The 5,845-nt window shown below is 41.0% G+C and overlaps 1 non-coding gene across 1 annotated transcript; it reads right to left on the reverse strand.

Moving 5' to 3' along the window:
• Positions 1 to 5,430: 5,430 nt before the first annotated feature.
• On the reverse strand, positions 5,431 to 5,537 carry LOC117962012. Its single transcript, XR_004660543.1, has one exon. It is a non-coding gene; the product is annotated as a U6 spliceosomal RNA (small nuclear RNA).
• Between the last annotated feature and the right edge of the window lie 308 nt (positions 5,538 to 5,845).

Consider the following 5,845-nt stretch of genomic DNA (forward strand, 5'->3'; position numbering starts at 1 on the left):
AGAGAGAGAGAGATGGAGCGCATTTCTCTGTGTTCTGTGTGTTTGTGATTATCACATAACGCTGCACGGCCAGTTGACCGTTTACTCATATTACTCGTATAATACTTGTACTCGGCAAAAGTGCTTTATCTGTACCGGATACTCATTTCAGCCGGGTACTCGATCACCCCTATCATTAGCAACTGAGAGATGATCATCCAATCACATTACTCTTTAATGCTCCCAACATTTATAAGTAATAATGTTCTTTAGATGATGTATACAAACTCAGATGAAGCTTTTACACGAGTAGCGTATCTATACGTCGATGTGTCGTCCCCTTTATCTGCCGCAGGAGGGGTTCGAACCACCAACCTCAAAACCTCCTTTCTGTTCCGATGTTCGCTCTCGTTCCATTTTCAACCAATCACAGAATGGTGCGCATGTTCCGACTGTTAAGTTCTTGACTAATCACACAAGACATGTTTTTAGTCCCCCAATCAGATGGCTGATTTTGTTCCAACAACCGCCATCTTGGATCCTCTCGCTTAGCTCGCTGTCATTCTGAGTTGGGCACTGACACCAACACTTGAGTAAGTAGACCGTCCTTCATATTGTTATTAAAAAATGAGTGCATAACACTGTTTAAACTATTATTTCTGTTTGTCGTTAGTCCCACTGACTTAACGCTGTGTTTTTACGGCTATTTGGGGAGTGTTTATTGCTTGCAAAAGTGCTGTAGCGTACTGTACATATTCGCAGTCTATAGTGTAACTCCGGTCGACTTCGGAATACTGTACACAAAAACATTTCTAAATGAGTACATAGCACTGTATAAACTAGTATTTATTTCTGTCGTTATAGTCCCACTGACCTAACACTGTTTTTTACGGCTATTTGGGGAATATCCGAGTGTTTGTTGCTAGCAAAAGTGCCCTACTGTACATGTTAGCATGGTCGCCGTCAGTGTAACTCCGGTCCACTTCGGAGTTACTGTACACAAAAATATTTCCTAACGCTGTTTAAATAAGTATTTCTGTCTGTCGTTAGTCCCACTGACGTAACGCTGTGTTTTTACGGCTCTTTGGGGAATATCCGAGTGTGTTTTTTGTTATAAAAAGTGCCGAACTGTATGTGTGCCTTAGACAATTACGTGGGTTAGCATGTTAGCTGGCCACTACCTGTGTATGCTGCCTAATGTTATAGTTCATATATAAAAGTCATAATGTCATCAAACTGCTCCGATAAATAAGGATTTTAAGTGTTTGTTTTGGCATTTGTGAAAAGTACTTTACTGCACTGTTACTGTAACTTCAGTTTAACTCCAGTCCACTTCTGAATTACTGTACACAAAATGCATTGTCATGTACATAACACGGTGACGTTGTTGTTTAATATTATCTTATTGATATATTTATATTTAATTGTCAGACTAATCTTACATAAAACAGTGTGTGCTAACTGCGTTATCCACTCTGTTACTGTGTGTTGTAGATTAAGAAATGGCACGCAATCCGTGGGGATCCGTCGGGACATGTGGGCCCTGGTCCTCTCAGACTACGTGGCCATCGGAACGGCAGTGCTGGCCAGTCTGAGGCTGATGGCTCAGACGGACACCCAGCTCTTTGAGCTAAATCAGAGAACCCTGTCCCAGTGGTAAGAGTTAAACATAAAGCAGTGTTGATGTGTTGTAATCTGTACTGTCATTTATCTTTTGATGAAAGCTCAAGAGTCTAAAAGCAGATTATGTTTTTTCTTCCAGGTTCACTCGGCGCCAGAAAGAAGAGGAAAAGGCTGTGCTGCTGCAGGCAAATGGCGTTGTGCCTGTTGTAGTACTGGCTGGCGAGCCCCACCCTTCAACGTCGCCGAGGAGCAGCCCTGCCTCACAACAACAGGACTGCCACCTCCCGCGCCTCCAGGTGGGAAACATCCAGGCCCATCTGGAGGTGTACACCTCAGCCTTCTTCTCCCGCGCCCTTTTCCTGCTCCTACACTCCTCCAGTACTGCTCCCGGGCCCTCTTCTTCCTGTAATGTGTATTCCGAGGACCACAGCCTACGATGGCGCAGTACGTCTGCAGCAAGTGTGCCCAGCCCAAAAGGCTGGAGACAGGCCACACGCGTGCGGGAGGCATGGCATACTGCCCAACTGTTGGCAGGAAATCTGTGGCGTGAGGAGATGAGAAGGAAACCGAACAGTGACCCAGGGGGGCTGGGGCACACATACATCTTTTGTATTTCCTTGTTGTTTTTTTTGTTCTATTTTGTTCTTATTTAAAGTTTTTATTTTTAAGACTTATTTTTATTCCTATTTAATATTTTTAAATGAGGATTGATCTCTGTCCCCTCCTCTTTCTTTGTGTTGGAATTCTTAACTCTGTTAGATTTCTGAGGACTATGGTTACCTGGTCCTCAGATCTCTGCAGGGTAAATCCAGACAGCTAGCTAGACTATCTGTCCAATCGGACATCTCTGTTGCACGGCTGTTGATGAATAAAAATAAGAAACTGCACTTTGTTTGAAGCTTTTTTATTTCTGATCATTTATAATGCACAACATATTTTCTAACCTTTACTTTAAAGTATTCGTATGATACATATATATATATATATATGATATACAGTATATATATACAGTATATATATATATATATATATGAGTATATATATACAGTATATACACAGTCAGATTAAGCTTGTTCACAAGCAGTATGTGTGTAACCTTTTATTCGTATCTCAAACATTTTAGGATGACATGTCTTTCTCCATCACCTAGACCAATTTTGGTTTGCATAAGACAGGACCCTTCATCCAGTCTCCAGTCATCCAGTCTCCTGTAATTAAACACAACATTAAACATAAGTCATACTAGTTATTGCAAAATAACTAACCTAAATAATTCAATTCAATTTCAATTCAATTTTATTTATAGTTTCAATTCATAACAAGAGTTATCTCAAGACACTTTACAGATAGACCACACTCCAGAATTTACAAGGACCCAACAGTTCTAGTAGTTTCCTCCAGAGCAAGCAACAGTGCGACAGTGGCGAGGAAAAACTTCCTTTTAGGCAGAAACCTCGATAGGTTGCAGAGGATTTAACTTCAATTTAGCTCTAATGTCTAAACAAACATGTCACCAGTTATTAACATTAACAACTGAGAGCTAACCATCCAATCAGATTACTCTTTAATACTCCCAACATGCTAATGTTCTTTAGATGATGTATATAAACTCAGATGAAGCTTTTATACGAGTTTCGTGTCTATCCATTGATGTATGGTCTCCTTCTTCATCTGCCGCAGGCGGGGTTCGAACAGCCAACCTCAAAACTTCAAAGAAGCCCACAAACTCCTTGCCTCCCTGAGGGGGTAGCTGCAGTTCGATCCTCTGAATTTTTTACAAACAAAATGCTCTCTCCCCTAAAGATTTCACTCTTCATACATAATGGTTGGTCAAAAAGTAGGAAATATTGTTCCTGTCGTAGCCATGTAACTATGGAATCCATTCTGCATTCATGTGGGGTGGAGGTGGAGGCTGGGGGTGTGGCCTTGACTAACTGTCACTTTGCTCGTTTGAAACCATAGACCTTCAGTCTATGTTTGAAAGCCATGATGTCTCTCTCTCATGGGTGGGCCAAATTCTCTGGCCGGCTAAAGCAGAGAAAGGGGCGATAACCTTGCTCCGTATAACGTCATAGCTAGCTAGCTTTGTTTTTAGCTCTTCTCCCACCTCTGCCACTGGCACCAGAGCCGTCATTCTCTGCTGTTGAAACCCGTGTTACAGCCAATGTAGCTACTGCCATCTGGTGGCACATGTAGGCTACGCCACTACACAATATTTTACATGAGTACCGCAATCCAGAAAAACTAAATGTGGAAAAAAAACATGAATATATGGTTGAATCTGTTGAATCTGTTGAATTAAATTATTTAAATTAATTAAATTAATTAATTTGAGGCCGACCTTTATTTGTCCGCGTTGTCTTTACTTGAGGAATTATGGGTAGTCCCGATTTGACAAGTCTAAGTACAGTGGTTTTGGAGCTGGACCTGGTCTAATGTGGTCAATCGGAAGCTAACTTCAGCTTTAAGTTTCCCTTAAATTTCCCTTAACTGCCGAAGCGGAAGCTGCGAATCGGATGCCAACTTCAACGCCGTTGAACGTGCTCAGTCTGCATTTCGGACCCGAGATGATAAGTTTGTAAGTAGCCTAGCCTCTAACGTTCTTTTTTCTTCTTCTTAAATATTAGTGCAAAACGCTGTAAACCTGTCTGACATTAGTCGCACTGAGTTAACGTCGTGTTTTTCGGCAAGTTTACTTTCAGTGGAGTTAAAATTGCAATGTATTTCTCTCTGTAAACCGTGGAAAGTAGGCTAATTGCTAATTTTTTTTCTCTCGAGCTAGCTAGAGCTACTGTCGCTGAAGACGTCATCCCCCCTCAGGCTTCTTTGACCTGTGTGCCAAGCGCCCCCTGCTGGCCTTCAGCAGGTAGGAAAACTCTCTGATATAACAGTCAGATAACAGGGTTTTCTGTATACGCAGATATTAATGCCAAACAAAAGCATAATACCCTTCATCGGCTATATATAGTGGTTGAACATGATGTGAGTAAAATATATACCATTTTACTGTTGAATTACCCAGCGGAGGTTGGTCAAAGACGGACACGTTGAAAAATACTTCTTCAGAACATCTTTGGCTTACAGTGTTTTAGTGTTCTCTTCACATTTTTAGCGACACAATTAATTATTATTTATCATTATAATACATTAAAACACTCGATTTTTTTCTAAGGCACATCTTAGTTTTGAAAGACAGCACATATTTAGGGTTAAACGATGACAACAAGGTGTTGGCTGTCATCCTTTTATAGTTATATTTCAGAATATCTTCATAAGACTATTGAGGAGTGCGGGTTTTTACAGACGGTGTTTTTAGTGACTTCAACCACCGGAAAATATCAGTTTGGATGAATTTTAATTTAAAACAATATTGTTTTCCTATGAAAACCAAGTCATGATGCTATGGGTAGCCTACCGTTTCTCCACACGGCTCTTAACTAAGAAGGTAAATATGTAACATGTTTTCTAAACAACATTTGAGATAAGGATTTAACAACAGCGCAGAAATATGTGTAGGACTAGTCACAAAACAAGTCGGGAGGTCCTCTTCTCGGCTCTTTTCTCTTACACGGAGTGAACAAAAGGGCTTTACATCCACACCTGAAGACAGGAGAGTCATAAAAGATCATATGGATCATGTTTTGCGGTAGTTTCTCTTCCAAGTTGACCATGTTAAACAGTTTTTAAGAGACTCTACTCTGCTGCTCCACCGCTCAGCTGTGTAGTAGCGACAGCGTAGCAACAGCGCCCCCAATGCGGCCACTGGCGATACTACAGCAGAAATAATAACACGGAAATCAAAATATGATATTTTATATGTACAAAATCAAAAATTGGTAACGCTTCACGATTGTGCGTGTCATCCTTGCGCCAGGGGCCATGCTAATCTTCTCTGTATCGTTCCAATTTTAGTATATGTGTTAGTGAACTAACACAAGAGTCTAAAGCTCCTGGGGGGTATATAAAGGACTCTGGTAGAGGAGACACTCTGTTGTGGTAGAAGAAAAAAAACTGAGACTGTAAGGGAGTTCAAACTGGACTAATCTGACGCATAATAACATTATGCAGAGGTATGGGTGTTGTGTTGTGAACCCTTTATGAATACTGAACCACCAGGAACCAGTCTGAGCAAATGTGATCCTTTTTTAGATGATCTGTGAAGACTCAGAAGACCAATGGGAAAATATGCAATGAGCCTCTACGTCAGACAGCCAGGATTGGTGCGCTGAAGAGAAGAGAACAA

The sequence above is a fragment of the Etheostoma cragini genome, chromosome 18 (assembly GCF_013103735.1).
Source record: "Etheostoma cragini isolate CJK2018 chromosome 18, CSU_Ecrag_1.0, whole genome shotgun sequence".
Taxonomy (NCBI): Eukaryota; Metazoa; Chordata; class Actinopteri; order Perciformes; family Percidae; genus Etheostoma; species Etheostoma cragini.